Source organism: Ascaphus truei (assembly GCF_040206685.1).
Source record: "Ascaphus truei isolate aAscTru1 chromosome 8 unlocalized genomic scaffold, aAscTru1.hap1 SUPER_8_unloc_1, whole genome shotgun sequence".
In the NCBI taxonomy this organism is placed as follows: Eukaryota; Metazoa; Chordata; class Amphibia; order Anura; family Ascaphidae; genus Ascaphus; species Ascaphus truei.
Window position 1 is genome coordinate 644,038 of NW_027453835.1, and position 21,517 is coordinate 665,554.

General features: G+C 60.7%; 1 protein-coding gene across 2 annotated transcripts in view; it reads right to left on the reverse strand.

Annotated features, from left to right (window-relative positions):
• Positions 1-21,517, reverse strand: part of TIMM10 (translocase of inner mitochondrial membrane 10) — a 36,164-nt gene that overhangs the window by 6,347 nt on the left and 8,300 nt on the right. Inside the window, exon 2 of one of the 2 annotated variants that reach the window (XM_075580628.1) lies at positions 632-666. The gene's annotated coding sequence lies outside the window, so the exon portion shown is untranslated. Of the gene's footprint in view, positions 1-631; positions 667-1,025; positions 1,071-21,517 lie in introns of those variants that run through there. The other variant, XM_075580632.1, reaches the window with a different exon arrangement.

The window sequence follows — 21,517 nt, forward strand, 5'->3', positions numbered from 1 at the left end:
AGCGTCCCGTCTCTCACACAGGTATACAGCCCTGCAGGATACAGAGTCCCGTCTCTCACAGGTATACAGCGTCCCGTCTCTCACACCGGTATACAGCCCTGCAGGATACAGCGTCCCGTCTCTCACACAGGTATACAGCGTCCCGTCTCACACACAGGTATACAGCGTCCCATCTCTCTCACAGGTATACAGCCCTGCAGGATACAGCGTCCCGTCTCTCTCACAGGTTTACACACCTGCAGGATACAGCGTCCCGTCTCTCACACAGGTATACAGCCCTGCAGGATACAGCGTCCCGTCTCACACACAGGTATACAGCGTCCCGTCTCTCACACAGGTATACAGCCCTGCAGGATACAGCGTCCCGTCTCTCTCACAGGTATACACACCTGCAGGATACAGCGTCCCATCTCTCTCACAGGTATACAGCCCTGCAGGATACAGCGTCCCGTCTCTCTCACAGGTTTACACACCTGCAGGATACAGCGTCCCGTCTCTCACACAGGTATACAGCCCTGCAGGATACAGCGTCCCGTCTCTCACAGGTATACAGCGTCCCGTCTCACACACAGGTATACAGCCCTGCAGGATACAGCGTCCCGTCTCTCTCACAGGTATACACACCTGCAGGATACAGCGTCCCGTCTCTCTCACAGGTATACAGCCCTGCAGGATACAGCGTCCCGTCTCTCACACAGGTATACAGCCCTGCAGGATACAGAGTCCCGTCTCTCACACAGGTATACAGCCCTGCAGGATACAGAGTCCCGTCTCTCACAGGTATACAGCGTCCCGTCTCTCTCACAGGTATACAGCCCTGCAGGATACAGCGTCCCGTCTCTCACACAGGTATACAGCGTCCCGTCTCTCACACAGGTATACAGCCCTGCAGGATACAGAGTCCCGTCTCTCACAGGTATACAGCGTACCGTCTCTCACACAGGTATACAGCCCTGCAGGATACAGCGTCCCATCTCTCACACAGGTATACAGCCCTGCAGGATACAGAGTCCCGTCTCTCACAGGTATACAGCGTCCCGTCTCTCACAGGTATACAGCGTCCCGTCTCTCACACAGGTATACAGCGTCCCGTCTCTCACACAGGTATACAGCGTCCCGTCTCACACACAGGTATACAGCGTCCCATCTCTCACAGGTATACAGCGTCCCGTCTCTCTCACAGGTATACAGCCCTGCAGGATACAGCGTCCCGTCTCTCACACAGGTATACAGCCCTGCAGGATACAGCGTCCCGTCTCTCACACAGGTATACAGCCCTGCAGGATACAGCGTCCCGTCTCTCACACAGGTATACAGCCCTGCAGGATACAGCGTCCCGTCTCTCACACAGGTATACAGCCCTGCAGGATACAGCATCCCGTCTCTCACACAGGTATACAGCGTCCCGTCTCTCACACAGGTATACAGCCCTGCAGGATACAGCGTCCCGTCTCTCACACAGGTATACAGCGTCCCGTCTCACACACAGGTATACAGCGTCCCATCTCTCTCACAGGTATACAGCCCTGCAGGATACAGCGTCCCGTCTCTCACACAGGTATACACACCTGCAGGATACAGCGTCCCGTCTCTCACACAGGTATACAGCTTCCCGTCTCTCTCACAGGTATACAGCCCTGCAGGATACAGAGTCCCGTCTCTCACAGGTATACAGCGTCCCGTCTCACACACAGGTATACAGCCCTGCAGGATACAGCGTCCCGTCTCTCACACAGGTATACAGCCCTGCAGGATACAGCGTCCCGTCTCTCACACAGGTATACAGCCCTGCAGGATACAGCGTCCCGTCTCTCACACAGGTATACAGCGTCCCATCTCTCTCACAGGTATACAGCCCTGCAGGATACAGCGTCCCGTCTCTCACACAGGTATACAGCGTCCCGTCTCTCACACAGGTATACAGCCCTGCAGGATACAGCGTCCCGTCTCTCACACAGGTATACAGCCCTGTAGGATACAGCGTCCCGTCTCACACACAGGTATACAGCCCTGCAGGATACAGCTTCCCGTCTCACACACAGGTATACAGCCCTGCAGGATACAGCGTCCTGTCTCACACACAGGTATACAGCCCTGCAGGATACAGCTTCCCGTCTCACACACAGGTATACAGCCCTGCAGGATACAGAGTCCCGTCTCTCACAGGTATACAGCGTCCCGTCTCTCTCACAGGTATACAGCCCTGCAGGATACAGCGTCCCGTCTCTCACACAGGTATACAGCCCTGCAGGATACAGCTTCCCGTCTCACACACAGGTATACAGCCCTGCAGGATACAGCGTCCCGTCTCACACACAGGTATACAGCGTCCCGTCTCTCACACAGGTATACAGCCCTGCAGGATACAGCGTCCCGTCTCACACACAGGTATACAGCGTCCCGTCTCTCTCACAGGTATACAGCCCTGCAGGATACAGCGTCCCGTCTCACACACAGGTATACAGCGTCCCGTCTCACACACAGGTATACAGCGTCCCGTCTCTCTCACAGGTATACAGCCCTGCAGGATACAGCGTCCCATCTCTCACACAGGTATACAGCGTCCCGTCTCTCTCACAGGTATACAGCCCTGCAGGATACAGCGTCCCGTCTCTCACACAGGTATACAGCGTCCCGTCTCTCACACAGGTATACAGCCCTGCAGGATACAGCGTCCCGTCTCTCACACAGGTATACAGCGTCCCGTCTCTCTCACAGGTATACAGCGTCCCATCTCTCACACAGGTATACAGCCCTGCAGGATACAGCGTCCCGTCTCTCAAAATCTAGCCAAATGAACATAGGCACAAACAGTTACCTAACGATGCCAATATAATAACTTATACGTGCATCAAAACATCTTAAACCATGAAATAATGTGACAGATAAATGGTACCAGTATTACAAGTCCTTAGGTAGGTGTCCACAAGAGATGAATGTCAAAGTCCAACATCACTTGAATCCAATTGGAGATGAGTAGGTGGATATCAGCACATAGAAGAGAAAAGGAAACTAGAAAACATAGTGTAATACTGCAGGGCAATAAGCGGGGGCGGGGGAATAACGGGGGCGGGGGAATAACGGGGGCGGGGGAATAACGGGGGCGGGGGAATAACGGGGGCGGGGGAATAACGGGGGCGGGGGAATAACAGGGCGGGGGAATAACGGGGGCGGGGGAATAACGGGGGCGGGGGAATAACGGGGGCGGGGGAATAACGGGGGGGGGGGAGGAATGGTGAGTTCCCTAAAAAACATTCCCCATCATTCCCCCGCCCCCCCCCGTTATTCCCCTGCCCCCGTTAATTCCCCCCCCCGTTATTCCCCAGCCCCCGTTATTCCCCAGCCCCCATTATTCCGCCCCCCCCCGTTATTCCCCCGCCCCCCCCCGTTATTCCCCCGCCCGCCCCGTTATTCCCCCGCCCCCGTTATTCCCCCGCCCCCGTTATTCCCCCGCCCTGTTATTCCCCCGCCCCCGTTATTCCCCCGCCCCCGCTTATTGCCCTGCTGTATTACACTATGTTTTCTAGTTTCCTTTTCTCTTACATGTGCTGATATCCACCTACTCATCTCCAATTGGATTCAAGTGATGTTGGACTTTGACATTCATCTCTTATGGACACCTACCTAAGGACTTGTAATACTGGTACCATTTATCTGTCACATTATTTCATGGTTTAAGATGTTTTGATGCACGTATAAGTTATTATATTGGCATCGTTAGGTAACTGTGCCTATGTTCTTCATCAAGATAGTACACAGCAACAATCTCTCTCATAGGTGTGATACACACACACACACACACACACACACACACACACACACACACACACACACAATATGGTGAAACAATTAGGCGCTCCTACACACCCAATCCGATAGGTATTATATTCAAGTGACACAAATATTTCAGTGGGACAATATATATATATTTTGTGACTTTATAAAATACACAATGGGATAAGTGCGCAGTGAAAATAAGCGCGGTTGCAACTCGCTGCTCTGGTCGGGCGTCTTCGCTGGTCCCGGGGGAGCGCAGACGAGAGACACTTCTAAGGGCAGATGTTTAAACCAAGCGACTTTCTATTTTATCTGGGCTGCTGTGCGGCGCCTACTCACAATGTGGCAACAAAAGGAGGACACGAAGAGCAAGGAGAGACGGATCCGCACCGGTGGAACGGACACGAAGAGCAAGGAGAGACGTATCCGCACCGTGGGAACGGACACGGAGAGCAAGGAGAGACGGATCCGCACCGTGGGAACGGACACGGAGAGCAAGGAGAGACGGATCCGCACCGTGGGAACGGACACGAAGAGCAAGGAGAGACGGCTCCGCACCGTGGGAACGGACACGAAGAGCAAGGAGAGACGGATCCGCACCGTGGGAACGGACACGAAGAGCAAGGAGAGACGGATCCGCACCGTGGGAACGGACACGAAGAGCAAGGAGAGACGGATCCGCACCGTGGGAACGGACACGAAGAGCAAGGAGAGACGGCTCCGCACCGTGGGAACGGACACGAAGAGCAAGGAGAGACGGATCCGCACCGTGGGAACGGACACGAAGAGCAAGGAGAGACGGATCCGCACCGTGGGAACGGACACGGAGAGCAAGGAGAGACGGATCCGCACCGTGGGAACGGACACGAAGAGCAAGGAGAGACGGATCCGCACCGTGGGAACGGACACGCAGAGCAAGGAGAGACGGCTCCGCACCGTGGGAACGGACACGCAGAGCAAGGAGAGACGGCGCACCGTGGGAACGGACACGGAGAGCAAGGAGAGACGGATCCGCACCGTGGGAACGGACACGAAGAGCAAGGAGAGACGGATCCGCACCGTGGGAACGGACACGAAGAGCAAGGAGAGACGGATCCGCACCGTGGGAACGGACACGAAGAGCAAGGAGAGACGGATCCGCACCGTGGGAACGGACACGAAGAGCAAGGAGAGACGGATCCGCACCGTGGGAACGGACACGGAGAGCAAGGAGAGACGGATCCGCACCGTGGGAACGGACACGAAGAGCAAGGAGAGACGGATCCGCACCGTGGGAACGGACACGAAGAGCAAGGAGAGACGGATCCGCACCGTGGGAACGGACACGGAGAGCAAGGAGAGACGGATCCGCACCGTGGGAACGGACACGCAGAGCAAGGAGAGACGGATCCGCACCGTGGGAACGGACACGAAGAGCAAGGAGAGACGGATCCGCACCGTGGGAACGGACACGAAGAGCAAGGAGAGACGGATCCGCACCGTGGGAACGGACACGAAGAGCAAGGAGAGACGGATCCGCACCGTGGGAACGGACACGGAGAGCAAGGAGAGACGGATCCGCACCGTGGGAACGGACACGAAGAGCAAGGAGAGACGGATCCGCACCGTGGGAACGGACACGAAGAGCAAGGAGAGGCGGATCCGCACCGTGGGAACGGACACGAAGAGCAAGGAGAGACGGATCCGCACCGTGGGAACGGACACGGAGAGCAAGGAGAGACGGATCCGCACCGTGGGAACGGACACGAAGAGCAAGGAGAGACGGATCCGCACCGTGGGAACGGACACGAAGAGCAAGGAGAGACGGATCCGCACCGTGGGAACGGACACGGAGAGCAAGGAGAGACGGATCCGCACCGTGGGAACGGACACGAAGAGCAAGGAGAGACGGCTCCGCACCGTGGGAACGGACACGGAGAGCAAGGAGAGACGGCTCCGCACCGTGGGAACGGACACGGAGAGCAAGGAGAGACGGATCCGCACCGTGGGAACGGACACGAAGAGCAAGGAGAGACGGATCCGCACCGTGGGAACGGACACGAAGAGCAAGGAGAGACGGATCCGCACCGTGGGAACGGACACGCAGAGCAAGGAGAGACGGATCCGCACCGTGGGAACGGACACGAAGAGCAAGGAGAGACGGCGCACCGTGGGAACGGACACGAAGAGCAAGGAGAGACGGCTCCGCACCGTGGGAACGGACACGGAGAGCAAGGAGAGACGGATCCGCACCGTGGGAACGGACACGAAGAGCAAGGAGAGACGGATCCGCACCGTGGGAACGGACACGAAGAGCAAGGAGAGACGGATCCGCACCGTGGGAACGGACACGAAGAGCAAGGAGAGACGGATCCGCACCGTGGGAACGGACACGGAGAGCAAGGAGAGACGGATCCGCACCGTGGGAACGGACACGAAGAGCAAGGAGAGACGGATCCGCACCGTGGGAACGGACACGAAGAGCAAGGAGAGACGGATCCGCACCGTGGGAACGGACACGAAGAGCAAGGAGAGACGGATCCGCACCGTGGGAACGGACACGAAGAGTAAGGAGAGACGGATCCGCACCGTGGGAACGGACACGCAGAGCAAGGAGAGACGGATCCGCACCGTGGGAACGGACACGAAGAGCAAGGAGAGACGGATCCGCACCGTGGGAACGGACACGAAGAGCAAGGAGAGACGGATCCGCACCGTGGGAACGGACACGAAGAGCAAGGAGAGACGTATCCGCACCGTGGGAACGGACACGAAGAGCAAGGAGAGACGGATCCGCACCGTGGGAACGGACACGAAGAGTCAGCAGAGACGGATCCGCACCGTGGGAACGGACACGAAGAGCAAGGAGAGACGGATCCGCACCGTGGGAACGGACACGAAGAGCAAGGAGAGCCGGATCCGCACCGTGGAAGAAGAACCGGACACGAAGAGCAAGGAGAGACGGATCCGCACCGTGGGAACGGACACGCAGAGCAAGGAGAGACGGATCCGCACCGTGGGAACGGACACGAAGAGCAAGGAGAGACGGATCCGCACCGTGGGAACGGACACGAAGAGTCAGCAGAGACGGATCCGCACCGTGGGAACGGACACGAAGAGCAAGGAGAGACGGATCCGCACCGTGGGAACGGACACGAAGAGCAAGGAGAGCCGGATCCGCACCGTGGGAACGGACACGAAGAGCAAGGAGAGACGGATCCGCACCGTGGGAACGGACACGCAGAGCAAGGAGAGACGGATCCGCACCGTGGGAACGGACACGAAGAGCAAGGAGAGACGGATCCGCACCGTGGGAACGGACACGGAGAGCAAGGAGAGACGGCTCCGCACCGTGGGAACGGACACGAAGAGCAAGGAGAGACGGATCCGCACCGTGGGAACGGACACGCAGAGCAAGGAGAGACGGATCCGCACCGTGGGAACGGACACGGAGAGCAAGGAGAGACGGATCCGCACCGTGGGAACGGACACGAAGAGCAAGGAGAGACGGATCCGCACCGTGGGAACGGACACGGAGAGCAAGGAGAGACGGATCCGCACCGTGGGAACGGACACGGAGAGCAAGGAGAGACGGAACCGCACCGTGGGAACGGACACGAAGAGCAAGGAGAGACGGATCCGCACCGTGGGAACGGACACGGAGAGCAAGGAGAGACGGATCCGCACCGTGGGAACGGACACGGAGAGCAAGGAGAGACGGCTCCGCACCGTGGGAACGGACACGAAGAGCAAGGAGAGACGGATCCGCACCGTGGGAACGGACACGAAGAGCAAGGAGAGACGGATCCGCACCGTGGGAACGGACACGAAGAGCAAGGAGAGCCGGATCCGCACCGTGGGAACGGACACGCAGAGCAAGGAGAGACGGATCCGCACCGTGGGAACGGACACGAAGAGCAAGGAGAGACGGATCCGCACCGTGGGAACGGACACGAAGAGCAAGGAGAGACGGATCCGCACCGTGGGAACGGACACGGAGAGCAAGGAGAGACGGATCCGCACCGTGGGAACGGACACGAAGAGCAAGGAGAGACGGCTCCGCACCGTGGGAACGGACACGCAGAGCAAGGAGAGACGGATCCGCACCGTGGGAACGGACACGGAGAGCAAGGAGAGACGGATCCGCACCGTGGGAACGGACACGAAGAGCAAGGAGAGACGGATCCGCACCGTGGGAACGGACACGAAGAGCAAGGAGAGACGGATCCGCACCGTGGGAACGGACACGGAGAGCAAGGAGAGACGGAACCGCACCGTGGGAACGGACACGAAGAGCAAGGAGAGACGGATCCGCACCGTGGGAACGGACACGGAGAGCAAGGAGAGACGGATCCGCACCGTGGGAACGGACACGAAGAGCAAGGAGAGACGGATCCGCACCGTGGGAACGGACACGGAGAGCAAGGAGAGACGGATCCGCACCGTGGGAACGGACACGGAGAGCAAGGAGAGACGGATCCGCACCGTGGGAACGGACACGAAGAGCAAGGAGAGACGGATCCGCACCGTGGGAACGGACACGGAGAGCAAGGAGAGACGGATCCGCACCGTGGGAACGGACACGAAGAGCAAGGAGAGACGGATCCGCACCGTGGGAACGGACACGAAGAGCAAGGAGAGCCGGATCCGCACCGTGGGAACGGACACGCAGAGCAAGGAGAGACGGATCCGCACCGTGGGAACGGACACGAAGAGCAAGGAGAGACGGATCCGCACCGTGGGAACGGACACGAAGAGCAAGGAGAGACGGATCCGCACCGTGGGAACGGACACGGAGAGCAAGGAGAGACGGATCCGCACCGTGGGAACGGACACGAAGAGCAAGGAGAGACGGCTCCGCACCGTGGGAACGGACACGCAGAGCAAGGAGAGACGGATCCGCACCGTGGGAACGGACACGGAGAGCAAGGAGAGACGGATCCGCACCGTGGGAACGGACACGGAGAGCAAGGAGAGACGGATCCGCACCGTGGGAACGGACACGAAGAGCAAGGAGAGACGGATCCGCACCGTGGGAACGGACACGAAGAGCAAGGAGAGACGGATCCGCACCGTGGGAACGGACACGAAGAGCAAGGAGAGACGGATCCGCACCGTGGGAACGGACACGAAGAGCAAGGAGAGACGGCTCCGCACCGTGGGAACGGACAAGGAGAGCAAGGAGAGACGGCTCCGCACCGTGGGAACGGACACGAAGAGCAAGGAGAGACGGATTCGCACCGTGGGAACGGACACGGAGAGCAAGGAGAGACGGATCCGCACCGTGGGAACGGACACGAAGAGCAAGGAGAGACGGATCCGCACCGTGGGAACGGACACGAAGAGCAAGGAGAGACGGCTCCGCACCGTGGGAACGGACACGAAGAGCAAGGAGAGACGGCTCCGCACCGTGGGAACGGACACGAAGAGCAAGGAGAGACGGCGCACCGTGGGAACGGACACGAAGAGCAAGGAGAGCCGGATCCGCACCGTGGGAACGGACACGAAGAGCAAGGAGAGACGGCTCCGCACCGTGGGAACGGACACGGAGAGCAAGGAGAGACGGATCCGCACCGTGGGAACGGACACGAAGAGCAAGGAGAGACGGCTCCGCACCGTGGGAACGGACACGAAGAGCAAGGAGAGACGGATCCGCACCGTGGGAACGGACACGGAGAGCAAGGAGAGACGGATCCGCACCGTGGGAACGGACACGGAGAGCAAGGAGAGACGGATCCGCACCGTGGGAACGGACACGGAGAGCAAGGAGAGACGGATCCGCACCGTGGGAACGGACACGAAGAGCAAGGAGAGACGGCGCACCGTGGGAACGGACACGAAGAGCAAGGAGAGACGGATCCGCACCGTGGGAACGTACAAGGAGAGCAAGGAGAGACGGATCCGCACCGTGGGAACGGACACGAAGAGCAAGGAGAGACGGCTCCGCACCGTGGGAACGGACAAGGAGAGCAAGGAGAGACGGATCCGCACCGTGGGAACGGACAAGTAGAGCAAGGAGAGACGGACCCGCACCGTGGGAACGGACACGAAGAGCAAGGAGAGACGGCTCCGCACCGTGGGAACGGACAAGGAGAGCAAGGAGAGACGGCTCCGCACCGTGGGAACGGACACGAAGAGCAAGGAGAGACGGCTCCGCACCGTGGGAACGGACAAGGAGAGCAAGGAGAGACGGATCCGCACCGTGGGAACTGACAAGGAGAGCAAGGAGAGACGGATCCGCACCGTGGGAACGGACACGGAGAGCAAGGAGAGACGGATCCGCACCGTGGGAACGGACACGGAGAGCAAGGAGAGACGGATCCGCACCGTGGGAACGGACACGGAGAGCAAGGAGAGACGGATCCGCACCGTGGGAACGGACACGAAGAGCAAGGAGAGCCGGATCCGCACCGTGGGAACGGACACGAAGAGCAAGGAGAGCCGGATCCGCACCGTGGGAACGGACACGAAGAGCAAGGAGAGACGGCGCACCGTGGGAACGGACACGAAGAGCAAGGAGAGACGGATCCGCACCGTGGGAACGGACACGGAGAGTCAGCAGAGACGGATCCGCACCGTGGGAACGGACACGGAGAGCAAGGAGAGACGGATCAGCACCGTGGGAACGGACACGAAGAGCAAGGAGAGACGGATCCGCACCGTGGGAACGGACACGGAGAGCAAGGAGAGACGGATCCGCACCGTGGGAACGGACACGGAGAGCAAGGAGAGACGGATCCGCACCGTGGGAACGGACACGGAGAGCAAGGAGAGACGGATCAGCACCGTGGGAACGGACACGAAGAGCAAGGAGAGACGGATCCGCACCGTGGGAACGGACACGGAGAGCAAGGAGAGACGGATCCGCACCGTGGGAACGGACACGGAGAGCAAGGAGAGCCGGATCCGCACCGTGGGAACGGACACGAAGAGCAAGGAGAGACGGCTCCGCACCGTGGGAACGGACAAGGAGAGCAAGGAGAGACGGATCCGCACCGTGGGAACGGACAAGTAGAGCAAGGAGAGACGGACCCGCACCGTGGGAACGGACACGAAGAGCAAGGAGAGACGGCTCCGCACCGTGGGAACGGACAAGGAGAGCAAGGAGAGACGGCTCCGCACCGTGGGAACGGACACGAAGAGCAAGGAGAGACGGCGCACCGTGGGAACGGACACGAAGAGCAAGGAGAGACGGATCCGCACCGTGGGAAGAACGGACACGGAGAGCAAGGAGAGACGGATCCGCACCGTGGGAACGGACACGAAGAGCAAGGAGAGACGGCGCACCGTGGGAACGGACACGGAGAGCAAGGAGAGACGGATCCGCACCGTGGGAACGGACACGGAGAGCAAGGAGAGACGGATCCGCACCGTGGGAACGGACACGAAGAGCAAGGAGAGACGGCTCCGCACCGTGGGAACGGACAAGGAGAGCAAGGAGAGACGGATCCGCACCGTGGGAACGGACAAGTAGAGCAAGGAGAGACGGACCCGCACCGTGGGAACGGACACGAAGAGCAAGGAGAGACGGCTCCGCACCGTGGGAACGGACAAGGAGAGCAAGGAGAGACGGCTCCGCACCGTGGGAACGGACACGAAGAGCAAGGAGAGACGGCGCACCGTGGGAACGGACACGAAGAGCAAGGAGAGACGGATCCGCACCGTGGGAACGGACAAGGAGAGCAAGGAGAGACGGATCCGCACCGTGGGAACGGACACGAAGAGCAAGGAGAGACGGCTCCGCACCGTGGGAACGGACAAGGAGAGCAAGGAGAGACGGATCCGCACCGTGGGAACGGACAAGGAGAGCAAGGAGAGACGGATCCGCACCGTGGGAACGGACACGGAGAGCAAGGAGAGACGGATCCGCACCGTGGGAACGGACACGGAGAGCAAGGAGAGACGGATCCGCACCGTGGGAACGGACACGGAGAGCAAGGAGAGACGGATCCGCACCGTGGGAACGGACACGAAGAGCAAGGAGAGACGGATCCGCACCGTGGGAACGGACACGAAGAGCAAGGAGAGCCGGATCCGCACCGTGGGAACGGACACGAAGAGCAAGGAGAGACGGCGCACCGTGGGAACGGACACGAAGAGCAAGGAGAGACGGATCCGCACCGTGGGAACGGACACGGAGAGTCAGCAGAGACGGATCCGCACCGTGGGAACGGACACGGAGAGCAAGGAGAGACGGATCAGCACCGTGGGAACGGACACGAAGAGCAAGGAGAGACGGATCCGCACCGTGGGAACGGACACGGAGAGCAAGGAGAGACGGATCCGCACCGTGGGAACGGACACGGAGAGCAAGGAGAGACGGATCCGCACCGTGGGAACGGACACGAAGAGCAAGGAGAGACGGCGCACCGTGGGAACGGACACGAAGAGCAAGGAGAGACGGATCCGCACCGTGGGAACGGACACGAAGAGCAAGGAGAGACAGATCCGCACCGTGGGAACGGACACGAAGAGCAAGGAGAGACGGATCCGCACCGTGGGAACGGACACGAAGAGCAAGGAGAGACGGATCCGCACCGTGGGAACGGACACGAAGAGCAAGGAGAGACGGATCCGCACCGTGGGAACGGACACGCAGAGCAAGGAGAGACGGATCCGCACCGTGGGAACGGACACGAAGAGCAAGGAGAGACGGATCCGCACCGTGGGAACGGACACGAAGAGCAAGGAGAGACGGATCCGCACCGTGGGAACGGACACGCAGAGCAAGGAGAGACGGATCCGCACCGTGGGAACGGACACGAAGAGCAAGGAGAGACGGATCCGCACCGTGGGAACGGACACGGAGAGCAAGGAGAGACGGATCCGCACCGTGGGAACGGACACGCAGAGCAAGGAGAGACGGATCCGCACCGTGGGAACGGACACGGAGAGCAAGGAGAGACGGATCCGCACCGTGGGAACGGACACGGAGAGCAAGGAGAGACGGATCCGCACCGTGGGAACGGACACGGAGAGCAAGGAGAGACGGATCCGCACCGTGGGAACGGACACGAAGAGCAAGGAGAGACGGCTCCGCACCGTGGGAACGGACACGAAGAGCAAGGAGAGACGGATCCGCACCGTGGGAACGGACACGCAGAGCAAGGAGAGACGGATCCGCACCGTGGGAACGGACACGCAGAGCAAGGAGAGCCGGATCCGCACCGTGGGAACGGACACGAAGAGCAAGGAGAGACGGATCCGCACCGTGGGAACGGACACGGAGAGCAAGGAGAGACGGCTCTGCACCGTGGGAACGGACACGGAGAGTACGGAGAGACGGATCCGCACCGTGGGAACGGACACGAAGAGCAAGGAGAGACGGATCCGCACCGTGGGAACGGACACGAAGAGCAAGGAGAGACGGATCCGCACCGTGGGAACGGACACGAAGAGCAAGGAGAGACGGATCCGCACCGTGGGAACGGACTCGAGAGCAAGGAGAGACGGATCCGCACCGTGGGAACGGACACGAAGAGCAAGGAGAGACGGATCCGCACCGTGGGAACGGACACGAAGAGCAAGGAGAGACGGATCCGCACCGTGGGAACGGACACGGAGAGCAAGGAGAGACGGATCCGCACCGTGGAACGGACACGGAGAGCAAGGAGAGACGGATCCGCACCGTGGGAACGGACACGAAGAGCAAGGAGAGACGGATCCGCACCGTGGGAACGGACACGAAGAGCAAGGAGAGACGGATCCGCACCGTGGGAACGGACACGAAGAGCAAGGAGAGACGGATCCGCACCGTGGGAACGGACACGCAGAGCAAGGAGAGACGGCTCCGCACCGTGGGAACGGACACGAAGAGCAAGGAGAGACGGATCCGCACCGTGGGAACGGACACGAAGAGCAAGGAGAGACGGATCCGCACCGTGGGAACGGACACGAAGAGCAAGGAGAGACGGATCCGCACCGTGGGAACGGACACGAAGAGCAAGGAGAGACGGATCCGCACCGTGGGAACGGACACGAAGAGCAAGGAGAGACGGATCCGCACCGTGGGAACGGACACGAAGAGCAAGGAGAGACGGATCCGCACCGTGGGAACGGACACGAAGAGCAAGGAGAGACGGATCCGCACCGTGGGAACGGACACGAAGAGCAAGGAGAGACGGATCCGCACCGTGGGAACGGACACGAAGAGCAAGGAGAGACGGATCCGCACCGTGGGAACGGACACGAAGAGCAAGGAGAGACGGCTCCGCACCGTGGGAACGGACAAGGAGAGCAAGGAGAGACGGCTCCGCACCGTGGGAACGGACACGAAGAGCAAGGAGAGACGGCGCACCGTGGGAACGGACACGAAGAGCAAGGAGAGACGGATCCGCACCGTGGGAACGGACAAGGAGAGCAAGGAGAGACGGATCCGCACCGTGGGAACGGACACGAAGAGCAAGGAGAGACGGCTCCGCACCGTGGGAACGGACAAGGAGAGCAAGGAGAGACGGATCCGCACCGTGGGAACGGACAAGGAGAGCAAGGAGAGACGGATCCGCACCGTGGGAACGGACACGGAGAGCAAGGAGAGACGGATCCGCACCGTGGGAACGGACACGAAGAGCAAGGAGAGACGGATCCGCACCGTGGGAACGGACACGCAGAGCAAGGAGAGACGGATCCGCACCGTGGGAACGGACACGAAGAGCAAGGAGAGACGGATCCGCACCGTGGGAACGGACACGAAGAGCAAGGAGAGACGGCGCACCGTGGGAACGGACACGAAGAGCAAGGAGAGACGGATCCGCACCGTGGGAACGGACACGGAGAGTCAGCAGAGACGGATCCGCACCGTGGGAACGGACACGGAGAGCAAGGAGAGACGGATCCGCACCGTGGGAACGGACACGAAGAGCAAGGAGAGACGGATCCGCACCGTGGGAACGGACACAAAGAGCAAGGAGAGACGGATCCGCACCGTGGGAACGGACACGAAGAGCAAGGAGAGACGGCGCACCGTGGGAACGGACACGAAGAGCAAGGAGAGACGGATCCGCACCGTGGGAACGGACACGAAGAGTCAGCAGAGACGGATCCGCACCGTGGGAACGGACACGAAGAGCAAGGAGAGACGGCTCCGCACCGTGGGAACGGACACGGAGAGCAAGGAGAGACGGATCCGCACCGTGGGAACGGACACGGAGAGCAAGGAGAGACGGATCCGCACCGTGGGAACGGACACGAAGAGCAAGGAGAGACGGATCCGCACCGTGGGAAAGGACACGGAGAGCAAGGAGAGACGGATCCGCACCGTGGGAACGGACACGGAGAGCAAGGAGAGACGGATCCGCACCGTGGGAACGGACACGAAGAGCAAGGAGAGACGGATCCGCACCGTGGGAACGGACACGGAGAGCAAGGAGAGACGGAACCGCACCGTGGGAACGGACACGGAGAGCAAGGAGAGACGGATCCGCACCGTGGGAACGGACACGGAGAGCAAGGAGAGACGGATCCGCACCGTGGGAACGGACACGGAGAGCAAGGAGAGACGGATCCGCACCGTGGGAACGGACACGAAGAGCAAGGAGAGACGGATCCGCACCGTGGGAACGGACACGAAGAGCAAGGAGAGACGGATCCGCACCGTGGGAACGGACACGCAGAGCAAGGAGAGACGGATCCGCACCGTGGGAACGGACACGCAGAGCAAGGAGAGACGGATCCGCACCGTGGGAACGGACACGAAGAGCAAGGAGAGACGGATCCGCACCGTGGGAACGGACACGAAGAGCAAGGAGAGACGGATCCGCACCGTGGGAACGGACACGAAGAGCAAGGAGAGACGGCGCACCGTGGGAACGGACACGAAGAGCAAGGAGAGACGGATCCGCACCGTGGGAACGGACACGGAGAGCAAGGAGAGACGGCTCCGCACCGTGGGAACGGACACGAAGAGCAAGGAGAGACGGATCCGCACCGTGGGAACGGACACGAAGAGCAAGGAGAGACGGCGCACCGTGGGAACGGACACGAAGAGCAAGGAGAGACGGATCCGCACCGTGGGAACGGACACGCAGAGCAAGAAGAGACGGATCCGCACCGTGGGAACGGACACGCAGAGCAAGGAGAGACGGATCCGCACCGTGGGAACGGACACGAAGAGCAAGGAGAGACGGCTCCGCACCGTGGGAACGGACACGAAGAGCAAGGAGAGACGGATCCGCACCGTGGGAACGGACACGAAGAGCAAGGAGAGACGGATCCGCACCGTGGGAACGGACACGGAGAGCAAGGAGACGGATCCGCACCGTGGGAACGGACACGGAGAGCAAGGAGAGACGGATCCGCACCGTGGGAACGGACACGCAGAGCAAGGAGAGACGGATCCGCACAGTGGAACGGACACGAAGAGCAAGGAGAGACGGATCCGCACCGTGGGAACGGACACGGAGAGCAAGGAGAGACGGATCCACACCGTGGGAACGGAGACGGAGTGCAAGGAGAGACGGATCCGCACCGTGGGAACGGACACGCAGAGCAAGGAGAGACGGATCCGCACCGTGGGAACGGACACGAAGAGCAAGGAGAGACGGATCCGCACCGTGGGAACGGACACGGAGAGCAAGGAGAGACGGATCCACACCGTGGGAACGGAGACGGAGAGCAAGGAGAGACGGATCCGCACCGTGGGAACGGACACGAAGAGCAAGGAGAGACGGATCCGCACCGTGGGAACGGACACGAAGAGCAAGGAGAGACGGCTCCGCACCGTGGGAACGGACACGAAGAGTAAGGAGAGACGGATCCGCACCGTGGGAACGGACAGGGAGAGCAAGGAGAGACGGATCCGCACCGTGGGAACGGACACGCAGAGCAAGGAGAGACGGATCCGCACCGTGGGAACGGACACGGAGAGCAAGGAGAGACGGCTCCACACCGTGGGAACGGACACGAAGAGCAAGGAGAGACGGATCCGCACCGTGGGAACGGACACGAAGAGCAAGGAGAGACGGATCCGCACCGTGGGAACGGACACGAAGAGCAAGGAGAGACGGATCCGCACCGTGGGAACGGACACGGAGAGCAATGAGAGACGGATCCACACCGTGGGAACGGACACGGAGTGCAAGGAGAGACGGATCCGCACCGTGGGAACGGACACGAAGAGCAAGGAGAGACGGCTCCGCACCGTGGGAACGGACACGAAGAGTAAGGAGAGACGGATCCGCACCGTGGGAACGGACACGGAGAGCAAGGAGAGACGGATCCGCACCGTGGGATCGGACACGCAGAGCAAGGAGAGACGGATCCGCACCGTGGGAACGGACACGGAGAGCAAGGAGAGACGGCTCCACACCGTGGGAACGGACACGAAGAGCAAGGAGAGACGGATCCGCACCGTGGGAACGGACACGAAGAGCAAGGAGAGACGGATCCGCACCGTGGGAACGGACACGAAGAGCAAGGAGAGCCGGATCCGCACCGTGGGAACGGACACGAAGAGCAAGGAGAGACGGATCCGCACCGTGGGAACGGACACGGAGAGCAAGGAGAGACGGCTCCGCACCGTGGGAATGGACACGGAGAGTACGGAGAGACGGATCCGCACCGTGGGAACGGACACGAAGAGCAAGGAGAGACGGATCCGCACCGTGGGAACGGACACGAAGAGCAAGGAGAGACGGATCCGCACCGTGGGAACGGACACGAAGAGCAAGGAGAGCCGGATCCGCACCGTGGGAACGGACACGGAGAGCAATGAGAGACGGATCCACACCGTGGGAACGGACACGAAGAGCAAGGAGAGACGGCGCACCGTGGGAACGGACACGAAGAGCAAGGAGAGACGGATCCGCACCGTGGGAACGGACACGGAGAGCAAGGAGAGATGGCTCCGCACCATGGGAACGGACACGAAGAGCAAGGAGAGACGGATCCGCACCGTGGGAACGGACACGAAGAGCAAGGAGAGACGGCGCACCGTGGGAACGGACACGAAGAGCAAGGAGAGACGGATCCGCACCGTGGGAACGGACACGAAGAGTAAGGAGAGACGGATCCGCACCGTGGGAACGGACACGCAGAGCAAGGAGAGACGGATCCGCACCGTGGGAACGGACACGAAGAGCAAGGAGAGACGGCTCCGCACCGTGGGAACGGACACGAAGAGCAAGGAGAGACGGATCCGCACCGTGGGAACGGACACGAAGAGCAAGGAGAGACGGATCCGCACCGTGGGAACGGACACGGAGAGCAAGGAGAGACGGATCCGCACCGTGGGAACGGACACGGAGAGCAAGGAGAGACGGATCCGCACCGTGGGAACGGACACGCAGAGCAAGGAGAGACGGATCCGCACAGTGGGAACGGACACGAAGAGCAAGGAGAGACGGATCCGCACCGTGGGAACGGACACGGAGAGCAAGGAGAGACGGATCCACACCGTGGGAACGGAGACGGAGTGCAAGGAGAGACGGATCCGCACCGTGGGAACGGACACGCAGAGCAAGGAGAGACGGATCCGCACCGTGGGAACGGACACGAAGAGCAAGGAGAGACGGATCCGCACCGTGGGAACGGACACGGAGAGCAAGGAGAGACGGATCCACACCGTGGGAACGGAGACGGAGTGCAAGGAGAGACGGATCCGCACCGTGGGAACGGACACGAAGAGCAAGGAGAGACGGCTCCGCACCGTGGGAACGGACACGAAGAGTAAGGAGAGACGGATCCGCACCGTGGGAACGGACAGGGAGAGCAAGGAGAGACGGATCCGCACCGTGGGAACGGACACGCAGAGCAAGGAGAGACGGATCCGCACCGTGGGAACGGACACGGAGAGCAAGGAGAGACGGCTCCACACCGTGGGAACGGACACGAAGAGCAAGGAGAGACGGATCCGCACCGTGGGAACGGACACGAAGAGCAAGGAGAGACGGATCCGCACCGTGGGAACGGACACGAAGAGCAAGGAGAGCCGGATCCGCACCGTGGGAACGGACACGGAGAGCAATGAGAGACGGATCCACACCGTGGGAACGGACACGGAGTGCAAGGAGAGACGGATCCGCACCGTGGGAACGGACACGAAGAGCAAGGAGAGACGGCTCCGCACCGTGGGAACGGACACGAAGAGTAAGGAGAGACGGATCCGCACCGTGGGAACGGACACGGAGAGCAAGGAGAGACGGATCCGCACCGTGGGAACGGACACGCAGAGCAAGGAGAGACGGATCCGCACCGTGGGAACGGACACGGAGAGCAAGGAGAGACGGCTCCACACCGTGGGAACGGACACGGAGAGCAAGGAGAGACGGATCCGCACCGTGGGAACGGACACGAAGAGCAAGGAGAGCCGGATCCGCACCGTGGGAACGGACACGAAGAGCAAGGAGAGACGGATCCGCACCGTGGGAACGGACACGGAGAGCAAGGAGAGACGGCTCCGCACCGTGGGAATGGACACGGAGAGTACGGAGAGACGGATCCGCACCGTGGGAACGGACACGAAGAGCAAGGAGAGACGGATCCGCACCGTGGGAACGGACACGAAGAGCAAGGAGAGACGGATCCGCACCGTGGGAACGGACACGAAGAGCAAGGAGAGACGGATCCGCACCGTGGGAACGGACACGAAGAGCAAGGAGAGACGGATCCGCACCGTGGGAACGGACACAAAGAACAAGGAGAGATGGATCCGCACCGTGGGAACGGACACGAAGAGCAAGGAGAGACGGATCCGCACCGTGGGAACGGACACGAAGAGCAAGGAGAGACGGATCCGCACCGTGGGAACGGACACGAAGAGCAAGGAGAGACGGATCCGCACCGTGGGAACGGACACGGAGCGCAAGGAGAGACGGCTCCGCACCGTGGGAACGGACACGGAGAGCAAGGAGAGACGGATCCGCACCGTGGGAACGGACACGCAGAGCAAGGAGAGACGGATCCGCACCGTGGGAACGGACACGGAGAGCAAGGAGAGACGGATCCGCACCGTGGGAACGGACACGGAGAGCAAGGAGAGACGGATCCGCACCGTGGGAACGGACACGAAGAGCAAGGAGAGACGGATCCGCACCGTGGGAACGGACACGAAGAGCAAGGAGAGACGGCTCCGCACCGTGGGAACGGACACGAAGAGCAAGGAGAGACGGATCCGCACCGTGGGAACGGACACAAAGAGTCAGCAGAGACGGATCCGCACCGTGGGAACGGACACGAAGAGCAAGGAGAGACGGATCCGCACCGTGGGAACGGACACGCAGAGCAAGGAGAGACGGCGCACAAGTCGGTGTAAAAATGCCGGTATAATGTGACAGAATTAGGCTGCGCTTTTAGTGCCGGCGCGGCAAAACAAATGTATTGTCGCCGTCGCGAGTGCTTATAGTAGAAGCGGCGCGCGCGGCTTGGTCACGATCACTGGAAGTCAAGTGAATTTTTCCAGCAACCGCAGCGTGACGTCAGAGTCGCCTCGCTGTCGCCGGCACTATAAGCGCAGCTTTAGGGGGGTAATTATTTCAAACATGGCATGTTTAGGGTGCATGTTACCGCTACAGCAATCAGCTGGTCCCGCTCCCTGGACCGCCACAGTTGTCTCCCAATCAGGAAGGTATAGACGTCCTCGTATACGGGTGTATGCGTATACGGGTGTATGCGTATCCGGGTGTATGCGTATACGGGGCGCCGCGAGCAGGTGACAGCGAGTTACACAGCGCAGCTCGCTGGGATCCGGAATGCTTAGTGGGATAGTTGGAACAAACACACATCTCCCACACTGTCAGCGGAGGGACTCGGTACCCTTCATGTAGCCGTAATGCTCTTGGTGCAGGGGTGTAGCTATAGCCCAGGCAAAGTCTGGGGGCCCATGCTCTTGGGAGGCCCGCCGACAAGACAGAGAGCAGGGACATTTGGTCTAGCCGACAACCACAGACGTCAGGGCCCCCTTCCTCCTCCAGTCGCCTTAACAGCAACTTGCCGTCTGTATCGGGAGCAGGGAGAGGCGGGGGGGATTGCTGAGACCAGGCAGCAGAGGCTGGGGGTGGGGGGGAGAAGAGGGGGGGGGGGATTGCAGAGAGCAGGCAGCAGAGGCTGGGGGAGAGGGGGGGGGGGAGCAGGCAGCAGAGGCTGGGGGGAGGCAGGGGGGATTTCAGAGCAGGCAGCAGAGGCTGGGGAGGTGGGTTTTTTTATTTTATTTTAGAGAGCAGGCAGCAGAGACTGGGGGGGAATTGTATATTTGTGGGGGGATATTGTGTGGGTGTGTGGGGCCAGGGGGTGGAGGGTGAAATTAATGTGGAGGGGAGGATTGAGGGAGCTGGATTGATTGTGGAAAGAGGGGGGTTACTGAGAGATTGGGGAGAAGAGTGTGAGAGGGAAAAGGGGGTGTAAGAGGGGGAGAGAAATACATGAGGAGAGAGGGGTGAATAGAGGCAGTGAGGCGGTGTAAATGAAGGGGGGGCTCTCAAGGCCGCCCACACGCTGGGGATGGGGGGGGGGGGGGGAAGAGTCTACAGAATACGTTTCTGAAAGAAAATTTGCCCGTGGGTCCACACATGTCTAACTACGCCACTGTCCTGCTGCCAATAGCGGTATCACTGACGTCATTTTATCAAAAGCGACCCTCCAGCGCTGACTCAGTGGAACTAACTGCAGGCTCCGTATGAGCTAATCAGTGGAGTGGGAACAGAAGGCAAATGTCCCAATACATACATAAAATATTCCTACGCGTTTCGTAGAGCAGGTCCACCAGGGAATACCTTTAGTACAGAGATGCAAGTGATATTTAAACCCCGTGCCTACAGACGATTGGTCG